Raw genomic sequence first — 14,272 nt, 5'->3', positions numbered from 1 at the left:
CGAATGAATATTTGATGGCAGAGGTGCATGAATATTTCCTTTCTTTAATGTGTGTTGTACTTAATTTAACCGTGAGTGCTTCACAATGTTTCAACACACTTTATGTGACTGTTAGCTTGCAAAATGTTCAATACTTTCTCTAAAAATTGGAAGTGGAACAAGATTAATGGCAAAATGAGTTCAGATGCTAAATGAAACGATTTTATACTGGTTGTTTGCGGTAATGTTGTTACTCCATTTGTCACAACTATAGGGGTACTCATTACACGCCATTCAATAATACTCCATTACGTTGGTTGAAACCTGAACGAACGTTTTCTGAGACTTAAATGATGTGATTTATATTTCCTTCTTTCTTTTCCAGTATCAGAATACATGGTAACTTACAGGAACGACACACACCCTTGCTGTATTCTTTGTTTTGTGAAAACTACTGGATAAACAACTAAATTCTATTTCAACCACAGGTCGAGATCAATTGGATTAAGCCGATAGAAATAGAGATATTTAAGTCAGTATAGTCATAGGACAGTTATGGATGACGATGAATTCAAACACAGGGCCGAATCTATGATTTTAAGCCGTTTTTTTAAGTATGTACAATAATTTAATGAACGTAACAGTTTCAGGTTTAATTTTGTGGTACTCCTTCATGATGAGGGTAAAAAAGAAACTTAACAATTCCATAATAAAGAGTTTATTGTAAAAGTGTAAATAATTTAGTGATTGAGAAAATACTCTTTGTAAACATGAATTACGTATTCTAATAGTTATAAAATTAAAATTAATGTACTAACATTTATTTGGCAGTATAAACAGAAAACAATACGTGTCATTTAACTTTGACTACTCAATTTTGATAGTTACCTAAAATCCTTCCTTTTTTGCAGAGAATCAATTTATTCTTTTCTTTCTTCTGGAGAGAGTGGTAAATTGACCATTTTTTAAATCATGATGCATAAATTATTAATTTGCTTTTGAAAGAAAAGGAGAAATTAATTTCCAGATACGAGTATTTCGTTCTTTACGTTAACATAATAACGTTGAGAAAATAGTTCCTTATTGATTTATTTTTTTTATTTTTTTTATTTAATTTACTATTTTGTGCGTTAAGTGAAAATGTTCCATAAAGGTAATCGTTATTATCTCTCTATTTCATTATTACTTTCGATAAAATAAATAAAACCCAGACCGTGTTCGTGACAATAATTGAAACTGAAGAAAAATTATTTACTCGCTTCTAAAGAAAGAGAGGAAATGTAACATGGATATTTAAGACAGTGAGCCATAAAAAAGCCCTTGAATCATATTTTTTATACTGTGAATTTGGAATCAAATGTCACTTTTTACATATTAATGCCTTATTCATCCACGATTCACATTTTATAGGCATATGAAATTAAAATGAATTTAAAAATAAGAGGACTAAATTTTGACTATTTTACTGATAACCACTGAAAGGTTTTTGGATTCTTGAATATTATTATGATAGACTTAACAATGATGCATTAAGTTTATAAATGACACATGCTTCTGGGTATAACCATTATACTTTCCCTTCAAATGGTAATAACCATCTGTGTGAAGGTAACTCCACACTTTCATCATCGATTGAGGAGTTCCAAGGTCTTTGTTGTTTTAAGTTTGGGACATAGCTGAGAATGAAATTTTAATGAAATAATATGAAGCTAATGACAAATTTGTACTGTTCCAAAATCGCATGAATTTGTCAAAAAATTATAAAATGTTAAAAAAAAGAAAAATAAATACAGAAAGAAAGAAAACGAAGTTTCCAGAACAAAATTGGACAACATTTTCTGGAAAACGGAAATTTTCAACTTGAAATGTCTATTATACAGTGAAAATTGAAATCAATTTTCCCCTCTTGATGATTGAATCCACCGAACTTGTGAAGGTGGCGTTCGGATCCGCGCACCGCAAGAATCATCTCGTTTTTCTTTACTTGCCAATTATTCGCACGCCTAGTTTCAATTGTTTCTCCGTAGTCAATTGAGCCCACTCCCGATCCACCACCCCCTGTCCCACCCACCCCAGTTTCCCTTGCCATTCACAATCCTAAAAGCGTCTGTCATTTCGATCGCGTGACTTGCTCTGGCGTCAGATCGCTTTTCGCGGGCGCCACCGGGAGGATGACTCGCAAACCATTTCTAAAGCACCTCTCTCCTATACGACGGACGGAAATATGGAAAAATAAATAATAAAGAGAGTGGATGAGTATTAAAACTCACTAACTCAACGCCCAGAGACGGTGTTAATTAACCTCTCCCCATTTGGTGATCGGAGAAGAGGAGAACCTCGGCTTGAGCTTTCAACGCCGCCATAGCAAGTCTATTATCCGAACGCTTTATTGATTCAAACCTTGCGTTGACAGGACGTGCGAATAAAATTTTTTGAATCTCCTTACTTTCGATACTTTCCTTCGGATTCAGGCCTGGCGTTCCGAATTCACTTGAAGTATTTTTAGTTCAACGCCAGAGAGCTAGGAGAGGGCATAGGTAAGACTGAAGGAGGGCTTCTTCAAGTAAGACTCCTTTAAGTCTTCAAGTAAGACTTAAAGGAGTCTTACTTGAAGAAGGCCTCGGAGAAGGCCGAAAGCTCAATCAATCTACAATATGAGTGTAATTGCAAGTGTTATCCATTTTATGTGCTCTATTGTGCCGTCAAAATGTTTTATATATATATATATATATATATATATATATATATATATATATATATATATATATAATATGTATATATATATATATATAAAATACCATATTTATTTACAATATTTATATTCTTGGTTTTCAGTTGTTTTTGGTGATTATTTTTCCTTAGTCGAGAGATTAAAAAGATAAGAAGTCGTTTCTGTAAGTTATAAAAGTCATACCCTGTTTCGGTCACTCTCAAAGTTACGGAAAACTGAAGATAAAATAAGAAATTCGCGGGGCTGGTATATGTGCTACATGCGAAGCGTTATCTTCTTGGCCGATCGCATTTTAATTTAGCCTTGAAATTTATCGCGTAAGGCGTTTTTTATGATAATGATTTCTACAAAAATAGTAAATGATGAGGGGTCATTAAATATTCACTAAAAATTATTTACCACAACTATCACTAGTATTTGCCAGATATACAACAACTAATGTATTAATATCATCGTTAATCTCTTATGCGTATTACAGAAAAACTATTTTTATCGTGTAACCAGAATGAAATCAATGAAGATTAAATGAATTCAACCTAACAAACATACATTATTCATCAATATTTTTATAGATGAGAGTAGAGTTCGACTTGTACTGAGAGAGTGTGTCACGCATTAAGGCAGGGGGGGTCAGTTTTCATTCCGCATTTGATTCCCCGTTAAGATATAAGACCCGGAATTGGTACAGGTGAGATTCAGTGTGCCCGATGGCGTCACACGGAATCAAACCCAGGTCCACTATTCAGTAAATCAGCGCTATACCCACAATGCCACCAGGTCTCAGAATTCAATTTAGGAGTCATAAATATAGTACCTTCCATTGCTTTTGTTGGGGTGACTTTGGATGAAACCGCAAAATGGAATGCTACATGAATCGAAGGCAAAATGTCAAAATACATGTAAAGAAACTAATGCGTGTCCCATGGAAAGAAAAAGTTTAGGAATACCAGCGATTAATTAAGCATGAAATAAATTAAGGGAAGAGACGATGTTGATTGGTGTAATTTGAAGGGGGTAGAAAAAGGTGTTGGAAGATATTTTGAGAAAAAGAATGGGATATTGAGGAGACCGTAATGTAAAGGCAAGAGGGAGAGGAGTAAAGAAGAGGAAACCAGCTTTTTTGATGGTATGAAGGTACATAGAAATTATATAAAATAAAGAACTAAATGATATCGGTTTCAAAAAGGTAAGTCTACACAATACGTAATGCGTAATAATCGTTTTGAAACAATAAAAATCACAATTTGATAACGTACCTAATGATCTGATGTAGAGGGGAATAATGATTTACTTCGATTGCCTAAGATAATGGACAAAAATAGGTATTTTCATCTTAACATAGCCACCGTTTACAAAGTGTTCAAATGGCCTTTCGCCTTCGAAAAAATACATCGGAGTTTAAAGTATAATGGCCGCCGAGGGGCCTTCGGGAGCCCTCCTTGTGACAGCTCAAAAGCAGTGAGGAAAGAATGGGCCAGAGGCTCCCGACGTCGCTGGACAAAGAAGGGGCGTGAGAAATGGCATCCGATAGGGGTTTGGTGCAGAAGAAAAGACCTGGGGAGGGGGGAAAATTTTGTAGTGTGCTGTTTGGCACGACACCCTTTCCATTGCTCACTGGGTTTTAAAAAAATGTATTCATCTCCTTTTTCCTACTTGATTGATGAACAAACGCAACGGCTTAAAGGCTTTGAAGACCAGAAAATAATTCGGGATTTCTTTTCCCAAATGTTCGTTGCCGATGGTTCTTCTCAATCGATGTCACGTCAGCTTCCGCATGATGCGTCCACTATTTTCAAAGGTGCCCGTGCAAGGACTAGATTTCATTGTAATCGCCGCTACAACAATCGATCCGAAGCTATGATTTTAATTTATGAGGATATAACTAGCCTCACTCTTATGACGGTGGAGTATAAAATTCACAAACGTTCAGGATAAAAGGGTTCTTGCTTCCCCATCACCACTTGTGTTTCCCTAAGTGCCCAGGGAACCTTACCGTTTGGATTTAATACGGGATTAGCCGTAGGTATTCATATCCCGAGAGTTAAATTCGAGATCCTCCGGTCAGTGTCTGAGTGTCTTTCCCACTGGTGTGCTAAGCCATCCACTAGCTTTACTAGTAACTAATGGTGTATTAGTCTTTCAGTGGGATATGAGTTTCAGTCGAATAGTTTAAATGGAATTCCTGGCTCGTTTCAAGAACCTGAGAATAATTTCCTGTCTAATACATGCCAAATATGTTGCATGCCAAACGTTTTGCATATTAAAAGATTCTAAATTAAGCCCATGACCTAAATTTAATGTTATGAAATAAACATAATGAGCAGTTTTCATCTTTACTTAAAGAGTTGTTGAAAAAGCTTAATGGTTTTTTTAATCCATTTTTTTATATTCAGAAAAAATCATCAAAATTGGAAAACATAAAAGCATGAGCCGTAGCGATGATATCAGATAGGCTGGTACAGAGTAGCCCTATAATTTCCTAGCAATCATATATTTTAAGCCTAAGCTACTCCTAGAACTCATATTTGCGTTTCTTTGTCTGATGCACTATCATCCCCCGCCATATGCCCTTACGGTGATTCCGAGGAGTGTTGTGTGTACGTGCGAGTATGTAGATCCCAGTACACCCAGAAGGGTGAAAACAATTTTCTGTTTGTTTAGATGTGGATATGTTGATAAGGAAATAAGATACGTCTTGGAGTCCTGCGTATACAAAGATAAATTTTTCTTAATAATTGAAATCTAAAACGTAATGACAGACGTTAATAATTTGAACATTTGAGGTGGAAGACCAATACTGAAGCTGTGTTTGAGGATTAAGGTTAAGGAAAAGAGGTTATAATCGATTTTTTATTTCCACGTCAAGCAAAAATTTGTTCATAAACTCCCTTTTAAAATTCATCTACGTTTAGACACATCTAATGTAATGCCCAAACCGGTATGTTATTACATGTTTACAGTCTTTCAACCACAATTTTAGGGAAATGCAAGTATTTTATAATCTAATAAAGATTTATCTCCATCAGTAGAAAGTTTAAAAAAGCTTCGATTCCATAGTTCATAAGATTTCGGACGTCTAGGGTAAGTAAGGGAAAACAAAAGAGGTCATTTGAGTGAGGTTTATTGGAAACTCAGGGAAAGATGTATTGTTAGTAATGAATATTGTAGAGCAGAATAGAGCGAATATCATGCATCTTCTCCCAGTGTACCGACGCTATCGTACTTATGGGGGAATGAATACGATTCCATTACACTTAGTATCTAATGCAAATGTTGCATATGTACGCAAGTATCTAAATTCCATGCACCTCATATTACTTTAAAGAGAGCGTTTTCCACCATAGAAACGAATTTCCGTTATTCTTCAAATACCAAATTTGTTTATTTAGATGAAGGAGAGCAGTATTTTTCCTTCATTTTCACTCATTACGAACGTTTAAATCTGAAATGCAAAAATATGAAATTGTTAAACACAATGTTTTTGCTGAAAAAGGTTCGGAGCATAATTACTCTTGAACACATTACAAACCATATTCTATGCATTTTCTCATGATGTTTACTTTAATTACTTCATCGTCTGTTTCCAACGGTGGGCAAACTACATGCTGAAAGTTATTATTTTTTATCAGCAATTTAAAAGGAATAGAGATATATATTTGAGTAAAATATCACTCCTTCCTAAAATTTAATTCATGGGAATAAGCCTGTTACTTTTGAGCATAGAGAAGCTCTGGGTTAAGGTTAAGCTGTGTAATTTCATATATAATTCATCGTCTGGTTGCTGCTTCTAAGGAAATTTCAGTTTTCTCCGCAAGTTAAATTTTCAGAGTAATCTCGAGTTCATATATTCCTACATAAAAAAATATCGAATTATCGACAAAAGTGAACTACATAAGTTTCGGTTATAAAAACACCATCAGTTAGGGTGAGGCAGATTTTCTAATTGAAAATTTGGCTCATTTTTTACATTCTATAAAATGATAAATTCAGATTTTTACAAAGTCTTTACTTGCATATGCCATTTTTCCTAAATACGTGGAACTATCATTGAATGTTTTCCATCATTTACGTTAATGTCTTGTAAATTCACGGTGAGAAGGGAAATGAGCACTAGTTATTTTAAATGATGATGAAAACAAAAGTCAATTAGCGTAGTTTAAGAGGATCTCGAGGAAACGGAATGTTTTTATGAGATTTAATAAGGAAGATGCATTGGATTTAAGGTTTATTGAGAAAATAAGATACAGAGAAAAGGACCCACATAAAGAAGTAGTTGCTGGGGAAATTCGAGGGGGCAGTAAAATTGGATGGAGGTAATATTGAAAGGCAGTGAGACATTAATGGCCTTCATGAAAACCAAAGCTGTTGGTCGCGATGAGGAAAAATGGCCTTTTGAGCGTCGTAACAAAGCGCTATGGAGAGAGTTTAGGCAATTACTTGAGTAAAAGAAACGTTTTCAAAGATTATAACGGATTGACGAAAGCAGTTGTACACTAAAAGAGGAGTTTAAATTGTTGACAATGATATGCCGTATATTTCAGGAACCACTGCCATCTCCATGGGATACCTGCAATGGTGATAATTGAGTTAATATATCCTTGGCATTGGAATAAATTGCGTGCTGATCTTTGTATTTTTATTTCCCTTGAGTTCACAAAAATAAAGGGACAAACGTTTGGATTCCAGCCAGCCAGTGAATGTTGGTCCAGTCAGTAGTTGGGTTAAGAGGAAATATTTCTTTTATTTGCCAACTCTTTCGCATCGAAATACTCATTGGTGTGGCACGGATTTAAAATATGTAAAATCAATCGCCCATTTTTAGTTGCATTGATTTCTTAAAATGAAATGCTATCCAAACCATTCGAATTCCTCCACGTTTATATATATGACCAGGATTCTTAAAACTTTTAGTTTTCATTGTGTCCGGTACGTGAGAAACATGACTACTGGATGGCATATATGCCATCGTGAATATACAACTTTCCAAGGTATCCACGATTTGGTTTCCAAATTCCATATGTATTTATTGATATTATTTAACATCTCTGCCGTACTATTTACGATCTAGGTGTCATCACTTCTATTCGCTTTTATAGTGTAAGCGATTGACTATATATACTTTGTACATTTTTGTTGCTGTATTCCTGCTTCTACCATTCCTCAAAAAGCCAAAAATTCATCTCGTTTTACTGAAGAGTATTCTTTTAAATTATAAACGAGGCATAAACAAAGAATCTTGACGGTAGTTTACAAAAAAACGAGCCAGTAAATGTTTTCTACTGTTCTATTTTAAGTTCATCTTCAACTGAAACATGGTGTTCTGCAAACCTCTCAATTTAGTCAGTACACTTTTAATCAAGATTAAAAAGTGTAGCAGTGCCTAATTTTTCCAAGAAAACGACTACCATTTAATAGTAGACTATTGATCATATTAATCTAATTATTTACCGACTTCGTGCATTTTTGTTACCAAGGAGATATGTAGTTAGGTGCACGTGAATTTTATTTTTCTAAATACAATTATTGTCCTGGTACATCCCAAAACAAACCTACTCTAACTACTTTATCCCCTGGTATTTGAATCAATCCTTCGTTATTTTGACTAGTTGACTTAGCACCCTAGAGATCTTTTTTTGCTGCAAATCTACTGTCTTGTTTATTTGTCGCTCCTCAGACCTGCGTAATGAATATCCCTCGATTACTATCAAATTCTTTTCCCACCAATAAATGCCCATTGAGAATTAATCGCCTGCTTCTTTTTTCCAATTCAAAATTTCTCTGAAATCAGAGTACTAGGAAGTACATAATTAGATGACACATAACATATACAGGTATATCTATAAATTTATCATAAATGTATAAACAAAAAAATAACGACAGCTTTCGTGGTGGGTAAACAGTGCTAATCATATCTATTCCAGCTGCGGAATCAGCGAATCATGATATTTCTCCCACCTTTATTACAACGGGCATTTCTAGAAGACCTTGGGCAAAACTGTTCATCGCTGGGTGGGATTTTGCATAGCCCGTGCCTCAATGAAACTCAGCCTTTTTTTACAGTCCTTTTTCGAACCGAAGGTCATTTTTGACAGTTGAAGGAGGAATTTATCTTGTTTTAACAAACCCTATGGCGTGTGAACTCCTAGCTTTTAGTTTGGGAGAGCGATATCATTTCCCAATACCCTGGAATATATATCCTTTCTTTTCCAATAAACAGAATCAGAGCCTACCAAATGGCTTTATCCGTAAAATTTTCTATTCTAAAAAATTGAATGTCACTACATGCTATATATTTTTTACGTCGGCAATGGTAGACAAAAAACGATAGTTGTAATAAATGCAGTATTTATGTTTGAAATCATTACAATCCAAAAGCCTTTGTGTATATAAACTGTCTATGCTCCAATAATACGTAACTAACGGTTTAAGGTCTATTTTTAAAAACGTGTAACATGACATGACGAAATATTGTGTTTTCTACACATAATATCATGAGAAGTTTTGTCATTTCGTCAAGTTAAATATGAAAACTTGCAACAGAATTGATGATATCTGTTTAAAATATGCTTTTCATTCAAGTGAAAAATATTATTTATTTTATTGTCTAGCTGATCTGTGTCAAAATATGGGATTTTTCATTTTTTAGACGATTTCTCTCTGATTATGTGTGTCCTCAGTAATGTCTTTAACGGAGTCTTTCTTTTCCCTATTCATTTTCTTTTCATTTCTTGCTTATCTGTAAATACTAGAAATATATAGAATGTAGCCTATTTCAATATTTTATATCCCAACATGTACCATGCTTCATGAGACAGTAGAGATCTTCAACTAAGTAAATATTTATCATTGCTAAGACATATTTGACGCTGGTTTGACAAACAAAAGTACTGTAACGGTTTAAGTCCACTAAATCGCCAGAAAAAACCGTTAAAAAATTAAGTCCTCCATTCCTCGTTTTATCTAGATAAAAGATACATTTCAATATTATTGTCCCATTAAGACCTCCATTATAGCCGTAATTCTCAAAAAGATATAAAAAGAAAGGTTCCGCACCGCAAACCATGACCCATAGCCTGCCCTCTTCCCGCTAGGACGAGGGAATCGAGTGCGAATCATGAACGACCACCTTGTCAGAAGATCACTGCCTGAATGAGACGTCTATGAACCCCGGACCACATTTAATGTCAGGAGTGGTCCAAATCAAAACCCATCTAACCAATTGCACAGGGTATGTATTCCTATTTAGCACCAGCTTCAGCGTCCAAGGGAAATGCAATTGTATAGAACCATCGTTGATTATTCGAATATGAGGATAAGTAACGTGAATGTCCTCGAAAGAGTGCAAGTTTTAAACTAGAATAGTGAATTAGACATATGAACCATGATAGTGTCCACTTCAACAGTACGGCGAATTGAGAAAATGTGAAGTGAAGGAACATTGTAAATTTAGTCGGCCAGGGGTGAAGTAGTATTGTGGGCGAGGTTATTCCTATAGAAATACTTATCTCAAGCTCTTCATAAGGTGTTTATTGTCTCCATCAAAATAATAAACATATGCGTTGTAAACTTTTTGTCTCCGTAGGGCTTACTTAAAAAGATACCTACTTTATATCAAACGATATTGGTAAAATGTATTGCCATAACTATCAAATGCTGCGAACCGTCGATCAAATTGTAATTGAATTCTATTGAATTGTAATACCCGTTTTGTTTGGGTATATATCTTAAATGGTCAAACCGACTCCATTGAATTATAATTCCATAATAACTTTCGCAACAGTTCATATTCATGACAATATATTCCAGCTCTAAACGGGATAATTATCTTAGCCAACCGCTTGGTAAAGATTAATGAATTTTATGAAACAAGTTTTTCATATTAGACACTAAATAGGTAGTTAGTGACCATTATCGTTACAAATACCATTGGTTAGCTTAGGAGAAAAGAAACGTTGTCCAATTATCTAATGTTGTTAACCATAGATCAGTGGGGTGGGCGATCAACACTGATTCATTTGATTTCTTAAGTGTTGCCCTTAGTTTTTTATGTTAGCCACACATAACAACAGTCGTGGGTAATAAATGGCTTTAAAAAGACATCTTATCGCAAGTAGAGTTCAAATTTCGTCCCCAAACCTTAACGTAGGTCAATGAAGTTTAACTCCATTATTCATAGAACCTAAGATTTTGGTTAAGACATTGCCTATTTTCATAACAGTTCGGGCATGCAGCATGAACACATTTCGCGTTTGGGTGCGCAGGCATTATATTCATTGCTCGCTGGAATAGTCGTTTCTTAGGTGTGCGAATATCAATTTCCACCGTCCGTCCGTCCCCTCCATCGACCGACCGATGTGGAGAGAAAGTCCACGTATGTCTTCACCTTGACATTCTGGTCGCTGTTTTCGCGTTGCCATGAGGCTGGACAAAAGGGACCTTGGGAGCGGTCGTTTACACTCTTCCATGCGCCAACCCCTTATCAAACGACCAGGATCTCTGGCTCTGTCTGTTGCCGCACCCTTTCAGGGGTAACCTGTGATCCGTAAACCCATATTGAGAGCTCCTCGCAATTTTTTGGGCGTGGTAAAATTGCCCTCCATTCTGTGAATTTTCCTTTATTTTTCTTAGATGCATCACACACTAGGTATTAAAGTGCTTGGAGAACCCGCCAGAAAGGTGGCTGGTACGATTTATTGAGTATGGCGAAAAATAACGTTTTCTGAGACGGCAAAAATCGTTATTATTCGGTGGTCTACCGGTTAAGGTAGGTTTTGAATGGACACAGACTAAAAAACGATACATTTAATTGCTTTTAAGAACAACTGTACACCCAATATTATAATAAAATCTTCTCCGATTGTATAAACTCCCGCATTCTCTTCATTTCGTCTATCATATGCCCCTTCGTCGCCTGCCTAATGTCCTCCCCTCTAGCACAATCTTCAGCATTGTATTATTTTAAATCAAAATATGGTGCATCCATCTTTCCTGCTACCTTTGGATTTCACCCAACAATCCTCTCTACCCCCACCACCAATCCTATTGCTTCTTCGTTTTCTTTTCATTTCAGTCCACTTCACCTTCTCCGTCCTTCTCCACACCCACATTATCTCAAAAGCCTCCGATCTAAGCCTATCGTCTTGCTTTCATAACCGTGTTTCCACATCATACATTACCTTCCTTTATACATGGTTATCACAAATCTCTTCTTAATATCCATACTCAACGTCCCTGTCACTAATTACCTTCTCTTTGCCCAACGCAATTCTTCTTCTTATCTGTTTTTTCTGAGGGTTCCGCGGCATGGACTATAGGACACGTTTGTTAACTGGTACTTGCAACAGTTTCGCCATTATTCCAGCCAACATAAGCAATAAAATCCTGAGAAGCATGCATAGCTCCTCTTCCTATGTCCCTGCTAATTTGAGCATCTTGGTCACTTCAGAGTAAGGTTAACTGTTCCATCTTTTCTTGTTCACGACCTTATATTTTTATGTTCAACGTAGTTTTTATCTCGAAAGCCCTCATAACCTTTGTTTTCAACTATAACTGTAGAGTTGCGTTTCACTACAACGCAACAATTTCAGAGTGAAAAAATTTAAAGGTGGCCGTACCAGCTTGACTGATGATGAGTGTTCAGGACGGCCAAAAGCTGCGACAACCACCATTAACATTAAAAAAGTTCCCCAAATGGTACTGGGTGGCCGTCGAATTAAGGTTAGAGAAATAGCAGAGGTCATTGCAATATCGAAGGAACTCGCAACTTATATTTTGGCTGAAGAATTGGACGTTTGTAAGCTATCCGCGCGTAGGGTACCACGTTTTCTCACTTTGGACCAAAAACGAATCCGAATGAACATTTCCTCTCGTACGTCGGGATTCTTATTTTTACTATCTAATACGGGTTATCTGGTGTGCAGACCTTTGTGATATGGATATGGAGAAGGATTAAGAAGATAATATGGACGGAAAAGAAAATCAATGAATAAGTGCTAAGGCATGGTGAGGAGGGAGGGAAGGTTGTGAGGAAAAATCCAGAGATGGTACTATTATTGGATGCAAAACATTTTCATTGGGGCTTGAACGTTGAAAACTCTGAACGAGGAGAGCGTTAGGAATGAAAGGTAAGGGATAAAAAATAATGGGTATGAAGGACGGAAGCGAGGTAGACATTTTGTGGAATTTGGGAAGGGTATACAGTATTTTATTTCGGGGTGCCAGGTTATTTCTTGTTAGACGAAGCTAAGAAATGTAACGATGTGAACATCGTTACATGTTAACAGATGTTACATTTAGCCTGTGTCCGTCCACAAGTCACCTTAAACAGCAAAATACCAACGTATCAAATGCGTCAATATTTCAATTGAGCGATTCCCAGTGTTTTTAGTCTTTTACTAGTTTCCTTGTTTGTCACAGTATCATTTTGAGTGACCTTCTGTCCCATTCTATCGATCTTAGTGAACATGTATCTGTGGCATTTTTTAAATAATAGCTATGACTAATCGTATTTAGAGTCGGTTTGTTTTATGACAATCGCAAGCCAAGGGACATGATACTTTAACTATTCTACAGAAATAGTCACTAATACCGCATGATATCCCACCAAGCATCCCATACAAATTAGATCAGGAATACAAAATGATCAATGAACAAATTAAAATAAGCAGAAAAATATTTCCGAGGCATTCAATCATTTTATAATCACTCTTGTCGGAGTGAAAAATTAAATTAGTCAGGCCAATTTCCATGAAGTAAGGGTTTGGTGCATTAGGGCTCCTGGTTGCTTATAATATTTTTCATTCCATTTAATCCTATTGAGATTGATTTTCCCGGCAATAGTGCCGAATTCGCGAAGCATACATTCGCTTTCCTCCTCCCCAATACACTCAAGTCCCACAATTCATTCCCGTATGATGGATGATTTTTTCCCATTGACACATTTGTTCGCCCAAAATACAAGCATTGACAGCGAAAACGGGCTTAGTCTCTCACAATAAATACTGATTGGGCCCCTGGAAAAATGTTACCGTGAGAAAAATCGATGGACGCCAACTTGGGGAACAAAGTAAGATCGACATTAATTGAATGCAGTTTTTGAGTTGTAGCGGCAGTCATATTGGGTGATTGTCTCACGTTATCTCATTTCAACTGAGTTACGTTAAGCCGTAGATCTTCAATTTGAAGATTAATTTGTGGATACTCTCTGAGCTACACCTTTGCTTGCCATCCCCTTCTTTCCCTCACAGCTCCTCGCGAGGACGACTTCCATCTCCTACTTCCCATGGCTCACTAACAGCCTTCCTCAGTAATTTCTCCCCTTTGTTGTTCTTCAATTATTTGATTCTTCAATTAATTCCTCTTCTTCAATTATTTAGATATTTCTATGAGCGTAAAATTTGTAAAACAACCTAAGCATTGAAGAATGATCTGGTACTTTCCCGGCGAATACTGTTTTCCAAGATTATTCGGGTCTCCCACCGGGTCCACGTCCGTAGGTTTGCCGACGTTTCGATGGCCGAATCGTCCATCGTCTTCAGGGCATGTCGTTACTCAGGTATTTGG

Source organism: Hetaerina americana, unplaced genomic scaffold (assembly GCF_022747635.1).
Source record: "Hetaerina americana unplaced genomic scaffold, ioHetAmer1.1.p SCAF_44, whole genome shotgun sequence".
NCBI classification, from domain to species: Eukaryota; Metazoa; Arthropoda; class Insecta; order Odonata; family Calopterygidae; genus Hetaerina; species Hetaerina americana.
Note: the sequence above shows the minus strand (reverse complement) of the source record.